This window comes from Euprymna scolopes, chromosome 18, assembly GCF_053919585.1.
Source record: "Euprymna scolopes isolate OS-2025 chromosome 18, ASM5391958v1, whole genome shotgun sequence".
Lineage (NCBI taxonomy): Eukaryota > Metazoa > Mollusca > Cephalopoda > Sepiida > Sepiolidae > Euprymna > Euprymna scolopes.
In genome coordinates, this window is record NC_136499.1 from 26,771,856 (window position 1) to 26,790,741 (window position 18,886).

The 18,886-nt window shown below is 34.9% G+C and overlaps 1 protein-coding gene across 1 annotated transcript in view; it reads left to right on the plus strand.

Annotated features, from left to right (window-relative positions):
* Positions 1-18,886, plus strand: part of LOC145297547 (uncharacterized) — a 265,438-nt gene that overhangs the window by 41,235 nt on the left and 205,317 nt on the right. The window lies entirely within an intron of this gene.

Below are 18,886 nucleotides of genomic sequence, written 5' to 3' on the forward strand. Positions count from 1 at the left end.
AAGGCTGCTGGAGGAATGATATTAAAAGCAGAGTTTGCTTCCTCCAGCATAGTCCAAACTCCTTTGGCCTCTTCACGACTTCTAACCACAGTTAAAAGCCTTTTGGCATTGGGAAAATTTTCTGGGTTTGTAATGTCCAGTTTGTTTATCTGCTTCACCGCGTAGAGGTTTCGGTAGTCTTTTCTACCATGATTTTGTGATATGGCCGATATATCAGCCGTGATCTTACACACGTCTTTGCCCTGAAAAAAAGGGGGTCTTTTCTTTTTTTGGTCTTTTTCCAGGGAGGGACTTCTTTGTCTTTTCTTTTCAGAAGTAGGAGGGCGAGGTGATGGAGGAGGGGGCATGTCAATTTTCATAGGGGAAGCGGGGGGGGGAGTTTTTGGGTGTATTGTTTGGGGAGCAGAATGGAGACGGTTTAGGGAACGGTTTAGGGGTCTTTTTGGATGGGGAACCAAGGGTTGTCAACTTTGGGTCTGTTTTTGGTACGTTTGCGGGAGAGAGGGGTGGCGCTTTACGGGGTGATCTTTTCTCTTTTGGAGGAGGGGCAGGCTTTTCGGGGAAGAGAGATTCAGGGAAATCTAATAGTTTTTCTTTTTCTTTTTTTCTTCTCGCTTTGCTTGCACTTTTTATCAAGCGAGTCCTTTAGTTTTAGCAGGGCCTTAAACTTGTTGCCCCCCCGGGTCTTTACTGGTCTAATGTCTAATATCTGCTCTTTGGTCAGTTTATCCGCGTACGTTTTACAAGGCGATTTAGTAAATGGTACCAGTGTCCATTCTCTCTTTTTGGGCGATTCCATCTCGGAGTTGAATTTTTCCTCGAATTCTTCTGTTGTGATTTCTTTAATCACTTCAATTGTTTTGCTTGTATTTGGCGTTCTAACCTCAGGTTCGAGGTGCCCAACAACCACCTCTTTAGGGTTTGTTGTGTTTGTCACATTGGTTTTTATCGTTTTCGGACAGGTGTAAGTTAAGTGACCTACTTCACTAGAAATCCAGTAGGTCGGCCTCCTCCCTGTGACCACAATGGGGAGTTTTTCAGCTCCCGCTTCCAGGAAGTAGGGTATTTCGAGGAAAGCTTCTTTGTTTAATAGGATATCGAAGGACCAGACTCCGTTGTACTGGTCCACCTCTATACCAGTGATATCACCGAATTTCAGGAGGTAGGCAGCTAGATATTCACCTGGGACCGCCCCTGGAACTTCGAAAATGGAAACAGTCGTTCTCCTCCGTCCTAGGTACTCCATTCTTAATATGTAGTCTTATGTAGTAATGATTTCCTTTTTGGTTAGTGCGACGCATTCTTCCTCTGTTTTAAACAGGGCGGCCCAGGTATTGTAGCCTCTGCATTTCGTTACACAATCCGCACGCATTCCTGCCGTTTCCAGTAATTTGGTTACCGTTCCCTTAGTTGACCTGATCAATTTTTTGGTCTTGCGATCAATCACAAAAAGTGAAATCGTTTTCTTGGCAAATTCCTGTAGCCGTGGTGCTTCCAAAGTAACTTCTGTGTCTGTAACATATTGCAGACATTTCCTTGCTTCCGTTAAAAAGTTGTTAACGTCAATTTTAACTTTGGGTGGTTTCGCCCACCCATTCTTTTGTTCGCCACTTTTGTCCTCTTCCGACGGCACATTGCTGGCGGACGCCATGGCCGACGGGTTAGAGAGGGGAAAAAATAAATAAATAAATAAAAAAATAGGGTAAAAGTCCCGTTCAAAAATAACAGCAGGAAGATAACAGCAATAACAACTTTAACAAATAAAACAAATTTAACACGGCAATAACAATAATAATAACAATATGTGAAACAATCGCAGGAAAAAATAACAAACCAACGTGACGATAAAGACTCGGCTTATGCACAAGACTGACACCAGATTGAGCTGGACTGAGGGCTTGTATTTATGTACAAGCATATCCAATCAGGTGATTCAGCCAATCATAATCCAAAGAATAGACTAGCCAATGTGTGCACAATGGAATCTCCCATTGTGCCATAAATAGTTCTCCTCTTTCATGAGAGGTAACTTTAGTCTTTGCCAAGTTATCCACAACTTGAACGCTGACCGAAAGTCCACTACACAATCCAATAGGTATAAACACTTGAAATTTTAGATGCAGGTTACTTGGACATGGATCAAGCTTTTTTAACTTGATTTGAGCCTAAAACAAATGTTAAGGGGTCAAAATTGGGGTCAAAGTTGAAAAATTTTACCTCTGTGGTCTCTACCAAATTACTTAGCCAATTTTTGGTTTAAACATTTTAAATTTTACGTAAAGTATATTTAGACATAGGGCAAGCTTTTTAATCGGTGTTTGGCCGAAAATTTGACTGCCAAGGGGTCAAAGTTCAAAAGATTTGACCTTTGCAGTCTCTAGCAAATTATTCAGCCAATTTTGGGTCTAAACATTTGAAATTTTACATAAAAAGGGTATTCAGATATGCAGCAAGCTTTTTAATCAGTTTTTGACAAAACTTTGGCTGACAAGAACTCAAAGTTGAAAGAGTTGACCTTTGCAGACTCTACTAAACTCCCCTGCCAATTTTGGGTCGAAACATTTGAAATTTTAGATGCAAGTTACCTGGACAGAAGTCAAACTTTTTAATATATTATATATATATATATATATATATATATATATATATATATATATATATATATATATATATATATATATACATATATACAGGGTGGGCCAAAATAAGGGTCCTATCTTTAAATTTGAATAACTTCCACAAAATAAAAGTGAAACTCACCAAACTTTGTGTGTGTAGACTGACCCTTCCGAGATTTTTTTGAAATAAACAAAACAAATTTTGGCCGAAAAACACTTAAAACTTACATGAATTTATGAATTTTTAAAAATAGGACCCTTATTTTGGCTATATATATATATATATATATATATATATATATATATATATATATATATATATATATATGCACATAAAGTTATGAACAATATATAGGGCCTGAGCTAAGCTGGGCTGAACTGAACAGCTAGTATATAAAGAAAAAATCTGTATGGTGTACATACTTGTGATGGGAAGAAAATGTTGTACATGGAGATATTAGAAAAGCTCAAATTCGCTTAAAATTTATTTTCTTTTATGAAAATAAAATTACTTGATCAATTTATATGATTTTTGGAATACGATATTTTTATTCAGTAACGGGTATGTGCTAAAAGATTTTTCTTTTATTTTTTATTGATTTTTTTTAATAGATGAAGAATTATGGGCCAGTACCCACAATTTAATTAATATAGAGATTAAAAAAAAGTTTTAAAACGATTTCCAATTTAAATTTATTTTTTTTTTTGCAAATAATTCACAACATCGACGGAAACCCGTTGTCTGTGTGCTGTCTTCATTTTTTTTAATGGATAAATGATTCGTCCTCCTTCCATTTCGCTCATGTCTTGTACTGTCGCACAAGTGTCTTTTCTATTCATGTCGGTCGAGTGACAAGTGTTGTCCTCTTTCTTTCTTTTTTTTTCTTTGCTGCTTGGAAGGAATGAAGAATTTAGAATCTAACAGACGACAGCGCGTCTTGTTTTCCCACTCATCACATTAATAATGCCACTGCTTTTACTCTTGTAGTAAAAGTGGTCAACACGCTTAAAGATTAATAGAATGAACGAATGAACAACAAAAATGGCAAGAGTTTATCCCCCCTTTTTTTAATGATTTATTTTTGTTGCAAATCGTTATTTCAGCTCTTTGATATGACAGGGACGCCTGTGAAAACTCATAATATTCTTTTTGTTCAGGAATTCAACCGACGAACCTTAATAGTTGATTTGTTTGTCGTTTCCAGCTTTAATCTAAACCAGCCATTGGAGCTTATTTCTGGGTATTCTTTTTGACAATAGCAAAACAAACAAACAAACAAACAAAAAGCAAAGAGTGATTAAATAAATAAATATACAACAAATAAATGTTACCAAATGCAAGATAAATTATTCTTTTACTTACTTGAACAAGTTTTTAGGATATGTTTTACTTTCCACAGTCCTTTGAAAAAGTGATCAAAAAATCAAATACATAACAAATAAATGTTATCAAAGGCAAAGATGTTACTCTTGTACCTACCTGGACATTTTTTTAGTGGTTTTGATCACTTTAAAACGTTTCATTGGTTTGAAAAACAAAGTGTCTAGTATTTACGTGAGAGCAAAAAAATGGCCACGCGCTTTTTTGGCTCGTAAAATTCAAAATCTTGAAAATGATTTAAAACTAAACAAAATACTGTTAGAAACCCACCCACTCTATGTTACCGTGACATATATCGAGTGGGTTTCTAACAGTGTTTTGTATATTTTTTTTAGCTTCAAGTCATTTTCAAAACTTTGAACTTTACGAGTCAAGCATGCGGCCATTTTTCTTGCTCTCACGTAAACGTTAGACACTTTGTTTTTCCAACCGATTAAACGTTTTAAAATGAGCAAAACTACTAAAAAAATTGTCCAGATAGGTTTAAGAGTAACTTATCTTACCTTTGGTAACATTTATTTGTTATGTATTTGATTTTTTGACCACTTTTTCGAAAGATTGTGGACAGTAAAAACACACCTGAAATTTCTTCCCAATCCAGAGTGTCCTTCTTTAAGGAGCTTGTATCTAATGCTGCCTTTGTGGGGAGGCAAATATATAACGACAGAAACGGTTTTGAATTTTGCATGTGCCTCCTCTGTTGTGTCCTAAAACTTTCTACAAACTCCTTTTTTTTTTTTTTTTTTTTTTTTACAAGGAAGTTACCACTTATTAAGGCCAGAAAGTAACTCGAGGATAAGGTTTATAAAGTCGCTCAATAAACTTCATCCTCGGGTGGCTTTTTTGGTGATGTGACGTTATGTTATCCCATATTCAAATAACATTTCTACAACAGACATATTAGATGATTGCCACTTTTTTCTAAGCCTTCTTTTCTTAACTTATTGATTGAAAAATCAAAACAATTTAATGTATATTACTAATAGTAATATCGTTTACGGGTAGTTGTATTACCCATGGACGACTTCAATGACAGGCGAACGGTTACAATACTGCTTCTAGTATGGGAATTAACTGCTACATATCATGCTGAGTTTAGACGATTAAAAAACAGAAAAATACTCTTATATAATGAAAATAGCAAGGTTACCAGGCATTGCCTGGAGCCTGAAAAAAATGTTAAAAAGCGTGGGTAATATCTTTATCTTAAAACTTTTGTCTCTCTCTACCTCTCTTAATCTGTTTTTTTTTCTGTTTTCTCCATTTTCCATTTTTCCCTATTCCTCCCCCCACCCCTCTTTCACCTCGACCCAGCCCATCCCTTTCTCTTGCTTTAATGCATTGAAAATAATAATGTAAGCTATTCACGCCACATTTTATATAATAGACTAGCAGGGAAACCCGAAGTTACTCAGGATTGAATTAGGATCAACAAATGTTCCACACTTCCAATATTTTTATTGTCATTGAAATCGTTAAAGTCACCGATTTGTTAATGGAATCAATTGGTTGCTTGCTCTAGTCAGACATCTATTGTGTCGCACCGTGAGAAAGGTCACATGCCTTCTTGCAATGACTTAATCCACAATACATTGTAGTCTACATTGCACTGTAGAGAACTTACTGTTTTCATGAAATTATTTTTATATAATAGCTTGAATTATAGTCTAAAATGCAACAAAAACATTTGAACATGCCTCTCTTGTCAAAGAACCTACTTTTGATTTTTTTATGTCAAGGACATTCTGCTTGTGCGGTTATAAACTTCTCAAATGCACTTGTGATGTTAGATTATATTAAAGTGTTAACTTTGGTCAAAATCAGACTGTTACTTGTTTAATGGTATTTCTTCAATATTAATCAGGGGCATTCCAATACAACACCTACATAAGAACACTCTAGTTCCAGGCATACATTTGTGATATTTTAAAAAAAAATTGTCTCAGCCGTTTTGGAATCCATAGGGAACGAACACACACACACACACACACACACACATACACACACACACACCGTTTATATATAAGTAAGTTACATTGGAAATGACTGAAAAACTGCTCCCCTTCTCAGATGAAACTTGTTCCAATTGACCCCCCAAAAGAATGAATTAAAATTTTTTTTAGATATTCATTAGGGTAGGGAAACGCTGGTCAAGACTATACAAACTTTGAAGGTGTTTGTTTAGTAATTTTTTATTTTAATTTTTTCTGGACATACAAATATACATAAACATACAGACAACTGCCCTTTATATAATAGATGGCATGACAAAAAAGAAGTGACATGTCTATAACTCTTAACTCCCAAGCGTTATTGAAACTTTGTGGTTACATTTCCATATTACAACAAAGGACGTAAGCGTTCAGTTGTTTTTGTAAATTTAATTTTTCACGAATGCATGCTACTTGTCTATACCATACTGGCAAAGATGCATTATAGTTAACAATGAAAAAAAAAAAAAAAATTCCACAAATAATTGTTACGAAAGACAATAAAAGTTACTTTTCTAATAGACTGATTACTGATGATCAGGTTTACTTGTAAGAAAGAAACGCAAAAAACAAACAAAAATAAATGCAATAACAAAGAGATGATAGACTCGGTGAATAGTGGAGGCAAAAAAAAAAAAATCTTGAAAGGCTGGAAGTAGTGGATGACGTCATTATGAAGTAGATAAAAGGAAAATATTAAGTGATGTCTCTGGAAATTGAAAAGGCTGGAGGAGAAGAATGATGCCAGTGGAAACTGGATAGTAGGAAAGGTTTGACGATTTTGCAGAAAATTGGATAGTTGGGACGTTTCCTGGAGGTTGATGTGGATGTCCCTGAGGCATAATGAGTTGCCTCTGATAGGCCCACTTTATGCAGACATAGCCAAGAGTTAGATTGGCAAGACGTCAATGGGAACTGAAAAAGGCAGGACGCCAAGAGGTACTAGTAAAAAAGGTGTACATCAGTTAATGCAATAAGGAATAGGAGGATGTTGTTAGGAGATGCAGGAGAACGTTAGCTGATGCAGGATCAAAGTTTGATTGATGAGATTTTCATCCTTTTGTTTGCAAAAGAACAAAAAAGAAACAAGAATAGATGTACAATAAATAACAATTCCAAATTTGCTTTTCTGCTTAATTGAAACGAGAAAATGATGAAAAGGAAGTAATCGTGTATCGTTGTTTGGGAATCAACACATTCTAGCGTTAGTCACAAAGGAGGTGAAGAATAGAAAACTTCAGCTTGATAGCTTTTGTTGTACAACAGGGCTCCACGGACAAATTTATCTTTAGTTGACCTTTAACAACTAAATATTTTCGTTTACTATCAAATAGAAACGTTACTAGTCAAACCCATATGATTTTTAGAATATGACATCTTCGTTCTGTGACGAGTGTGTACATCATAAAGACTTTTTTGTATTTTTTTTTAATAAGTGTAATTCTAAATATACACAGAATTTTATGTTGATACTTGAAGATCTAAACATTCTAATTTCTTCAGATGTTTTTTAAACAGCCTTTGTTAAAAAATAGTATATTGTTTTGTTAAACCTTTTATTGTTTAAATAATTTGACTTTGCTCGTTTTATTAAAAAAAAGTTGAAAAGATATTTTTCATTCAGTAGTGAGCTTAGCAAGCGTGTCGGTGAAAGAAATATAATCGCCAAAAGATAAGTGTTTCATTATCTCTAGTCATCACTTTGAAAAATCACTCGCAAATGCGACTGTTTCATTCGCAGTGTAGAGCCCTGAACAACATTGATTTCTTCATTGTCTCGTTACCACTGTGGCGTCCCTCAGATGATCGTATTCTCAGACATCATCCATGCCTCTAACGTGACCTCAAACCTTCTTGCCGTCTCTCACGTGATTATTCTCTTTCTCTTTTTTATAGTTTTTTTTTTTTTTTAGCGACGTCATTTCACATGCATTTGCATCTGCGCATCCGCGCTCTGTTACAATCGGATTTCAGTGATTTCTGGAAAGACGGCAACCATTTTTAGATCATGATTCTAATGATTATCCAATTTAAATGCAAAAAAAAAAAAAAAAAGAAAAGGAAAGAAAAATGCATTTTAAAACACATAGAAAAATTATACAGGTAGCTAGGTAGAAAAGTAATTTCCTTTGGTAACAATTATTTGGTAATCCTTTGGTAACAATTATTTGTTGAATGTCTTTTTTCACCCTTTATTTCCCCATTATCAATAATAATGCATCTTTGCTCAAATATTTAATAAAGCACCAAAAAAGTCAGATCAGGTAGGAAGAATCTTTTTATTTTGTTAATACAACTTATTTAATATTTCTACAGCGAAGATTCGTTAGCCATAGATGTTTATTTCAGAATCATTTTGGAAGTGCTTTTATTTTCCTCACATCGTATTAGTTATGATCTTAAGTTGGTGAGGGCCTCAACTTCGGAACTTTGAAAGGCAGGGCAGCACTTCTTTTCATTATGCGTATGCCTCGGTAATGAATAAGACATAGACGGTGACGTTTATGAGCCATGACTCCTGGTAACAATTAAAAATAATATTAAAAATGGATGTTCTGTGGTAAAGTAAAGATGAAAACATGATTAAGGCACCGAAATCTCTAATTTTTTTTAGCTGGATATTAAGTTGCCTAGTGGAGAGAGTGGGTCTTGTTCACCACAAATGGTGGGGATCACTTGATAATCACACAAATCACAAACTGTAATTATTTTTATGAATTAAAAAAATAGTATACATTCAGTTTATTAATTAGTTACTAAAGTTTATGATTAACAATTGTTTGTCTTTGCTTTACGGCATATCAATCCTTTTTTTTTTTTTTTTTGTTGAATTCGAATCCAGTCATTTTTTTTTTTCATTTTTTTTAATATCTTAAAATATTCATTAATGATGTTTTCTGTAACTTATTTATTATATAAATGTTTGTGTCATACCTATAACCGATTCTTTGTAACATATACAAATGTCACCCTAACAAGTGCTACCACTAATGGTCAGTGTGGTCCGAAGAGTAATCACAGTTAAGAGTTCACTCTTCAAAATTCCTAAATTAGGGATTTCATCACCAAATGCAGTTTCATGGAATACTTTTATGGCTATTGGAAATAATTCTTTCAATGATGTTTTTGCCATTTTAGAGAATGGATCTTCATTCGTGGCTTTTTAGCTAGGAAGAAAGAGTAACACCTGTTCGAATGCTACATTTGATCTATTTTGTCCTCGGTCAGTGAAGCATAAATCCTAGACTGAAGCAATTTTTTTTTTCCAATCCAGAGTGTCCTCATTTGGGGAGCTGGATTTTCCCCACATTAAAAACCGACTTTGGGGAGGTAAGTAAATAGGAACCCTTTGGACATGTCGAAAGAAAATGGGGGGGGGGGAATGTGGACGTTTTCGTTTATAATAAAAATGATTAAATGAAATAAATTTTCGAAGAGACGAATTTATAAAATTTGTAAGAATTTGCAATTAATTGCAGACAGCAAACTATTTGTGGAATATGTTGTGACGTGGTTCTTGGCTTTGGAAGGTCCATTTTAGACAACAATAGTCCTTGGGGTAATGCCAAGAGCCACATCAGTATTTAATATAAGTTTTGTATAAAAGTTATGTAACTATGTAAAAATTGTGTGACGTAGTCATATATTATTAAATTTAGCCAACTTTTATACATAAGCAAAAATTCATCAAATTTTATTTTTACATCAACTTGAAGTATAACAATAAAAATGTCTCTTCACAGAAATTTGAAGCGTCCCCTCTCCACACATACACATGAACTCGGTCGATTTCAATAAAAAGAAGGGCAATATTGGCAGCTGGTTTGGCTGCCCCATACATACATCATTACAATCTTCAAAGGGAGAAAAATTTAAAAAAAAAAATAAATAAAATAAGTAAACTCTTTTGTAATACTAGAAACATCACTACCACTATCCCAAATGCGCTTCATTTCTGTTGAATATGGTGTATGTTGTAATACAGGCTTAGTGAGAAATGTACCTTTCCCCTTATTACTTCCCTCTTCCCCCTACCATCTAACACATTAATATTTAAAGTAAACAAGATTTATTGTTACTTTTGATAGTTACATAGTTATATAAGATCAAAGTAGGTTGTGAAAGTAAATAGATATCTAAAAAGTAACCATACGAAGTTAGAGAATAACTTTGGGTAAGATCAGAGTGTAGAAACCCTTCTATACTAAGGTAATTTTTATTTTTACCTACTTACAGAGTGCTCCTTTTTGGGGAGCTGGTTTTCTCCCACATTGTAAACGACCGTGGGGAAGAAAATAAATACCAATAAAGTTACTGTCTGCTTCTAATTTAACAGAAATTAGTGATATTTAAACTATATCATGGAAGTTGCTACACTAGATAAAAAGAAAAGATAATTAATACAAACTGGAGATGCCTATTGACTTTAGTCTTGAAAAGACCAAAGCTATAGATAGGAGGAAAACAGTCAGCAGGAAGACAGTTAATAAGTATGAGATGGATAGATTCTGACCCAGAAAAACAGCAATTTTTTCCTCTTTATCAAAAACATTGTTCATCGAATGTAAAAACTAAAGGACAAAATAAGGGAAGCAAAGGTACGAAATTGTCAAAAGTAAACCCATGGTCCATTTTCTACTCTCTATAACTTAATGTCATGGTGACCTTATGAGATCAGTTTTGCTAGTCCATAACCAATCTTTGATTTTCCTTTGAGCAGGGATGTGCACAGGGGAGTGGGTGCTCGGGATGCACCTACCCCCTTTTACTCTTATTTTAAAAGTGCCCTTTTCAGAGGAATGTATTATAGGCCTGTGCCCAACTGTTACTATATTTTTTTTTGTTTTTTAGTTTTTTTACTTGAGCATCTGCCTTGAAAAAAGTTTTCTGCACGTCACTATTCAGTCCATAAGTAGAAACTACGCTGACCAGACAATGGTTTCCATTAGACTTGCCTACTATATATATTTTACTATTATATAAAAAGAACTTTGTATGTATGTGCGAGAGTTTGTTCCCTATTGACTCGAAAATGGATGGGCCGATTTGTATGAAATTTCACATGAGTACTTTGTATGCCTGGCACTGTGTTCTTGGATATGTTTTGTATCAGAATTTGAGCACATTTTATTGGTATGAAAATTTGGGTTTATTTCGACCAATTGTCATAAAATTTTAACCAGAGAATAGTATTATAATCTTCAAAAAGCCTGCAAATTTTCATGTAGTTTCTATGTATGTATGTATGTATGTATATATATATATATATATATATATATATATATATATATATATACTCACACAACACCTTTTTTGACAATTTTATTAGTTCAAAATCTCAGAATTTAACTAATGAAGGTTCGTTGGAAAGTTAATGGCCTAAATTGTGTAGTGGGCTAAGTGACATTTGCCCTTAAGGTCGCATATATCCATCATCCAGAGCCTATGTTTGGCACTTTTTTTCAGCCATAAAATATTTCGGTAAAGGTGCAGTATCTTTCTACCATAAACAAATCCTTTAAAATTACCACTATTATAGGTTTTCGAGGGTGCTGAAAAGTAAATTAACATTTAAAATTACAGGAAACGAGTAGTTTCCAAAATGTGAACAAATTATAGTTTCAATAAGTGGGGGGTCACTTTTCTATATTTTTTTAACATAAAATGAGCACCCACTTTATGGTCATCTTTTTTTGAGGTGGGGATCTGTTTTTTTTTTTTTTTTTTTTTTTTTTTTTTTTTTTTAGGTGTGTTTTTTTTTACGACCTGGTAGCCTAACACAAAACCTACCTTAAAAAACACTTTTTTCTATAGGTTTTCAGGTGTGCTGAAAACAAATATTGCATTTAAATTTTTTGCAGAAAAGTGTTTTTCTGGGTATTAAATAAAAATATGCATGCTTGCGCCATAGCCATAACTTATAAGATATATAATAGTGGTAATTTTAAAGGATTTTTGGAGGGTGAAAAGATACTGCGTCTTTTACTGATATTTCTATCATAGTCATTTGTTTTCCTAGTTTTGCATATGGATTAAAAAAAAATTCTTTTGGAAATAGGGAAATATATATAGAGAGATAAAATCTTTTTGTCAATTTTATAAGTTCCAAATCTCAGTGACTACTGATCAGAAGTAAACAAATGAAGGTTCGTTGGAAAGGTAATGACCTGAATTGTGTAGTAGGCTATGTGACATTTGCTCTTAAGATTGCACATTAAGAGGGTAATCCAGCGCCTATTTTTGGCATTTTTTTTTTTTTTTTTTACAGCCATAAAATGTTTCAATCAGTCATTTGTTTTCCTAGATTTGTATATACATTACAAAATGTCTGATATTTCCCTCAAATCACTGGCTTTGATGGATGGATAGCTTTGCTGCCATGGTTTCAAATGATCTGAAATAACAGCAAGGAGAGACTTGATTCCAAATATTTCTCATGTTATGTCTCGCCTCTTTGGTTTTCATACATAAAATAAATTTCAGTGTATACGGATTATTTGATAATGGAGATATTCATAATTGTATGTTATTTCCAAAAGAGGAGAGATATAACATGAGAAAAATGTGGAATTCTACATTGTTAACAGCCTTCTTATATGCTCACATATTTGTTTATCAGCTATATTTCAAGCAAGCTACCTTTCTCTTTCTATATATCTTTTTATATATCTTTTTGGTAAAAAAGGATTCCAGCAGAGTGCTCTATTATAAGAAAAAAAAATCTGAAAATAAGAGTATTATTTATATTTTTTATTTACAGAAAGTTTGGATGAGACAAGTCATCAGTACCTGATAATAGGGGACCGTTTTAGATACCCATGTTAAGCTCTCTTCAGCCGATACTCATCGGGAGAGATGAGTATCGGCGGTTTGAAACCGATGGTACCGATGATTTGTATCATCTAAACTATATATCTATCTATCTATATATATATATATATATATATATATATATATATATATATATATATAATAAAAATTACAATTAAATTTGCCAAAATGATTTAAGATGGTAAAACTAAAGTATATTATAAATATTAAAGAATTATAAAGTAATCTCAACCAGATGTAAAAGCTCGATAAAACCAAATAGGAGATAGAGCAAATAGTTAATAAAACATGTTAAAAATGAGTTAACATATATATATATATATATATAGAATTTTTTTTTTTATTCATCCAGCCTTAACAGACGTGTTTTTAAATATTCTCTCCAGTGCTTTTCTTTTAATGATTAGGAATTCATTCCATTTGCGATTTTTTCCAAGGAACTCTGCCTTTTGGATTATTTTGGACCATTTGGAATTTACCCATTGGATTGAAATTTTAAATTCGACCGTTTTGGATTTTACCACTTTTGGATTTTTACCCTTCACCGGACTATCCATTCATGTGAAATCTTTTTATCATTTTTCTTTTGCCTCCTGTTCCCCTTACCTCACCCTTTTTTTTTTTTAACCAAGTAAGATCTGTGACTTACTTGTAGTTTCATTAAATACTTTTATATGCAAAATCCGATCCTGCATTTTGCTAATTCCTGCCCTCTGATGAGAAGGAGAGTATTTCTTCGAAACTCCGTGGATTAAGGACTATTCACTTATCTTGTGTTTCTTTTTTAAAATTAAATGTTTTTAACTCTTTTTCAAGATGCTTTTTAACATGTTTTATTAATCATTTGTTCATATTTATATATATATATATATATATATATGATATATATGAAATTTAAATTCTGTAAATTAAAATTTACAACAATTTATGGAGTTTCAAAGAATGTTTCTTATCCTCAGATGAAAGTAGGTAGCAAAATAATATAAGCAAGCTATAATTTTGATGGTTACTACATAAATTAAAAAAAATTTATAATACTCTATGAATAGCCATGATCGAGCTGTGTAATTGAGCTGAGCCAAACAAAGAGATGCTTATCTAATTAAGTATAAATATCACTTTATTTTGTCATTTTATATCTGCAGCAACATTACTTCCTTTAGCCCGTCGATTTCCCTCGGAATGAAAGTCAATGGAGTCTAGGCCATTATTGAAATACTTTTTTCCCTGTTGACTGTGGTATATTGCTGATCCTATGTATTCTACAAGGTCCACCCTCCCAGACTTTGCCTTCCCCCTTTGAAAAGGAGTTAATTTGTTGTTAATCACCTGAGGCGCTCTTTACCGAGGAATGCAGTTGAGGCTGCTGAGGCATTATTTATGCAAGTCAGAGTGCTCTTCCTCTGTGGTGCTGGCTCTTTAATCTCATTTTCCGAGCCTTGTGTCACATCATCTAACTGTTACTTTCTTAACTGTAGCTGTGTTGGCATTCTGCATGGGATGTTTCAGGCAATTAGAAATAAAGTAACCCTTTCTCAAAGAGAGAAGGTAAAGCCTGTGAGGGTGGACCTCTTAGGACTGCAGAGAATCAGAGGCATATACCTTAGTCAACAAGGACTAAGCTGTCTTAGCAATGAACTATACTCTTTTAGCTTTGGAGCCGATAAAAAAAAATTGAGTATAACTCTTAACAAGATCAAAGTGTAGTATCTGTTCTTCAGATGCTGTATTTCAATTTCTTGTTCTCTGTCAGTGGAGAAGAAATCCTTCACGACTGAGACCATTTTTATTTTTGTTCCTTCTCTCCACATTAAAAAACGACCCTGGTGTCTAACTCTGCCCCATGGGGAGGCATTGTAAATAGGAACAAAAACTATATTCCATTCTTGTGAACAGTCACATCTCTTAATGTTTAGTTACTCATAATGAACCGGAAGTGGACCTACTTATTACAAGATCATGTGACCCGACACTTCCTCCTTCATCATCATGGATGGAGAAAAAAAAGATGTTAAGTGGAAGTAATGTTAATCAAGATAGTTGATATTGCTATTATAAAGGACCTAATTCAGATCTTTTCAAGCCTTAAACACAACATTATGAGGCATTTAAATTCAGATAAAAGCAACAGTAAACCTGAAACTATATCAATGAATAATATTTGTAAGCCAAAATAAATAAAAGGTGAATAGCAGACATATATTTTACTTTTTGGCTCTCCATTTCCTTTATTGTCTGTCTCATTAATGAGGAAATGTTGATGGCATTAGGTATTTTTTTTTATTCCCGTCTGGAGTACTCACATTAAAAACTGACTTTATGTCTAACTTTTTGAGAATGAGAAATAAATAAGAATAAATATATATAATATATATATATATATATATACACACACACACACATACTAGCAAAGATATCCGTGGTTCATGTGGGATTTTGCTGTACACTCAGGCACCTGTTTCACACGCACCCTTGCAGTGAGTGGATGTTGTAAGAGCACCTATTTTTTAATGTGTTTAAATATTTTTTCTCTATCTCCTGAAGTGACTGAAATTTAACTATAAACAAATAGGTTATATCAAAGCTGACACTTATATTGTTACACATAAAAAAATGAAACAATTACAAAGGATCACAATGGTTAACATTTGTTTAATTAGTTGAGGGAGTGGAGGAGGGTGATCTGACTCAAATTCACAAAGAAGTTGGCTTTGGAACCTGGGATGGTGGAGAACCTCAAATTAGTGTGCACCATCCCCAAGTGAAGTAGTTTATGAATAGCCACACCAAATATGACCTTGAAAAATGGTGTATCATCCCTAGGTCGGAGACCATCATATTGGGTTTGGTTATGATCGATCCAGTGGTGAGGACTGTAGGAGAGTATAAATATATACATAGGCTATGACCGTGACCTTTGACCTTAACCTTGAAAAATGGTGTGCACTATCTCTAGCTGGGGGACCCTCATCATGCAAAGTTTGGGTCATGATCGGTCGAGTAGTGTGGGCTGTAGGAGTGTTGCACCCCCCCCCCCTCCCACACACACACGGCCGCCACTACTTTATATATAGAGATATATTCAGTTTACACGTTTTTAAGACCCAAGAAAGCTTTTATAAAGTCAGTGCTTTGGCTATGTCTGTAAGGGTGCTCAATTTGAAATCATTGAGTGTCAGCTAAAAATCATGATTTCAATTCCTGATCTGAGCATTAAGCAGATAGAGAGTGAGGGAAATTGTTTACGGTTGTTGTAACTCGGCGAGTATTTGTTGCGAACGTTTTACAGGGGAGGGCATAGATTGAAGCTCAGTCGAGCCCTACCATAAAAGTAATGACAGAGCAGAGATAGACTTGCAATATCTCTTTTGTGATCCTTCAGCTAACATTCACGTATGTGGAGACTTCAATGTTCACAATGTGGAATGGTTGACCCACTCAAACAAGACCGATGATGAGGGGAGATTCTGTCATGATTTCTCCATTGCTTATGACCTCACTCAGATTGTTCACAAACCCACCCGTGTGCCCGACAATGATGGCCAGTATGCAAGTCTCCTAGACCTTTTTCTCACAACTTGCCCTGAACTATGTTCAGTTTCCGTTCTGTCTCCTCTTGGATCTTCCAATCACTCAGTTGTATCAATTAAGATAAAAATGAAATGTAATAAGTCCTCAGACGTACCTCTCCATCGTACAGTATATCGATACACTATGGCTGACTGGGATAGTTTCCGGACATTTATATCTGATCTTCCTCTGCGTTCCATGTTTAAAAAGGATGTGTCGTCTATAGTATCAGACCTGACAGAATGGTTAATTGTAGGTATAGACAATTTCATACCCTCGAAAAAGTTTCAGCAAAAACCTAACGGCCAGCCATGGTTTTCTCCAGAATGTGCTGCTGCCATTGCGCACAGAAATCACTTTCTCCGCTGCTTCCAACGTAATAGATGTATGGAAACTAAAGCCGCTTTCAGGACTGCCAGCAACCATTGTAAGAAAGTAATAAAGAACGCAAGAGAGTTGTATGCTCAGTCTGTCAAGTCCAAAGTAGCTAAGCAGCGGCTTGGTTCCCACCAATTTTGACAAATTGCAAACAGAATCTTTAACAGAAGCTTGTGCTCCATCCCAACTATCATCAATGGACCTGAGTTAATCTCGTCAGCATCAGACAAAGCCAAACTCTTTGCCAAGAACTTTGCAGCTAATTCTACCCTTTGCGACCAAGGCTGCCAACCCCCAATATTTTCTCCTGTATCAGAAAACACACTATGTGATATACAAATATCTGTATGTGATGTTGCCAAGCTAATCAAAAACCTTGATTCCAGTAAAGCAACCGGCCCTGACGGTATTCCAATTATAGTACTCAAAAAAACTTCAACTGGAACTAGCACCCATACTTACAAAACTGTTTAAACGTTGTCTTAAGGAGAATTGCTTCCCATCACCCTGGAAAATCTCATCAGTATGCCCTGTATTTAAGAATTTAGGTGATCGTTCATCCCCCTCTCAGTACAGGCCAACAAGTCTCCTGTGCGTCATGAGTAAGTTGCTGGAATCTGTGTTAAATAGAGAAGTAATCAACCATCTCAGCAAAAATAACCTTCTTAGTGACACACAATATGGTTTCCATTCTGCTAGATCTACAGCAGATGTGCTTACAGTTATATCTCATAAGATTAGCGAATCTCTCGACAGAGGCAACCTTTCTAGGGCAATTGCTCTTGACATATCAAAGGCCTTTGATAGAGTATGGCATAAAGGTTTATTTCACAAGATCTCCAGCTATGGTATTGCTGGAAATGTCTTCTCAATTATTAAATCATTTCTCTTTGATAGGTTCATGAGAGTAGTAGTTGATGGGCAAAAATCAGAAGCTCACAGTATAAATGCTGGAGTCCCTCAGGGGTCCATCCTGGGCCCAACTCTTTTCCTGATCTACATTAATGATCTTCCAAATCACATCCTTACATCATTCGTAGACATTTTTGCTGATGACACTACCATCTATGGTAGCACATCTAAGACAGTAAACGACCAAGTTCTCTCCGATTCTCTCTCCTCTGATCTTGATCACGTTGTACAATAGGGAAAGGAGTGGCTGGTTACTTTTAATGCATCTAAAACCAAGCTTCTATCTTTACATCATCAACGTTCTGATCCCCATCTGGCATCAATTAAAATGAATGGCTCTCGTCTTGTGGAGGCCTCAAGTTTTGACAGGCTTCTGGGCTTGACCTTTACTCCTGATCTTAAATGGAATACGTACATCAAATCTGTTGCCAAGGCTGCTGGAAAAATGGTCGGATCCCTCTATCGATCCAGTAGATATCTCCCTGCTGATGCAACTCTCTATCTATATAAGAGCCAGATACGTCCAAGGATGGAGTACTGTTGCCACATATGGGCAGGAGCTGCTAGAAAAGACTTGTCCTGCCTTGATAGGGTTCAAAATAGACTTTGTGGCCTGGTGGGAGATGTCCTTTTCTCTTCGCTGCAACCTCTCTCACAGAAGAGATGTTGCGAGTTTGTCTCTGCTTTATCGTTATTTTCATGGAAAGTGTTCAACTGAGCTTCAATCTATGGTCCCCTCTCGCCAAACTTTCACAAGAAACACTAGACTAGCTGAAAACATTATCAATAATTTTCCCCACTCTTTATCTGTACCTAAACCTAAACATAGATTCCATGATCAAAGCTTCTTTCTTAGAACTGCACGCCTGTGGAATTGTCTTCCGTTTTCCTGCTTTCCAGCTGTCTATAATATGGTTGTCTTAAAGTCAAACGTGAACAAGTTTCTGATGAGCCGTTCCACTTAAGTTAACAAATTTACCAAACTTCCATTACTATCGATTACTATATTGTCCTTTGACTACTGTACACTCTTTAACCCTTATCCTTGAGTGACCTATCGGCCTTGATAAGTGGTGACGTCTATGTAAAAAAAAAAAAAAAAAGAGGAAGTAGGAAAGTAAAAAGGTCCTTGCCTACTAAATTTCAAAGACGATGTGAGGATAGTTGTATGGCTTTCACGGTTTTAGGGGTTGACAGGAATTAAG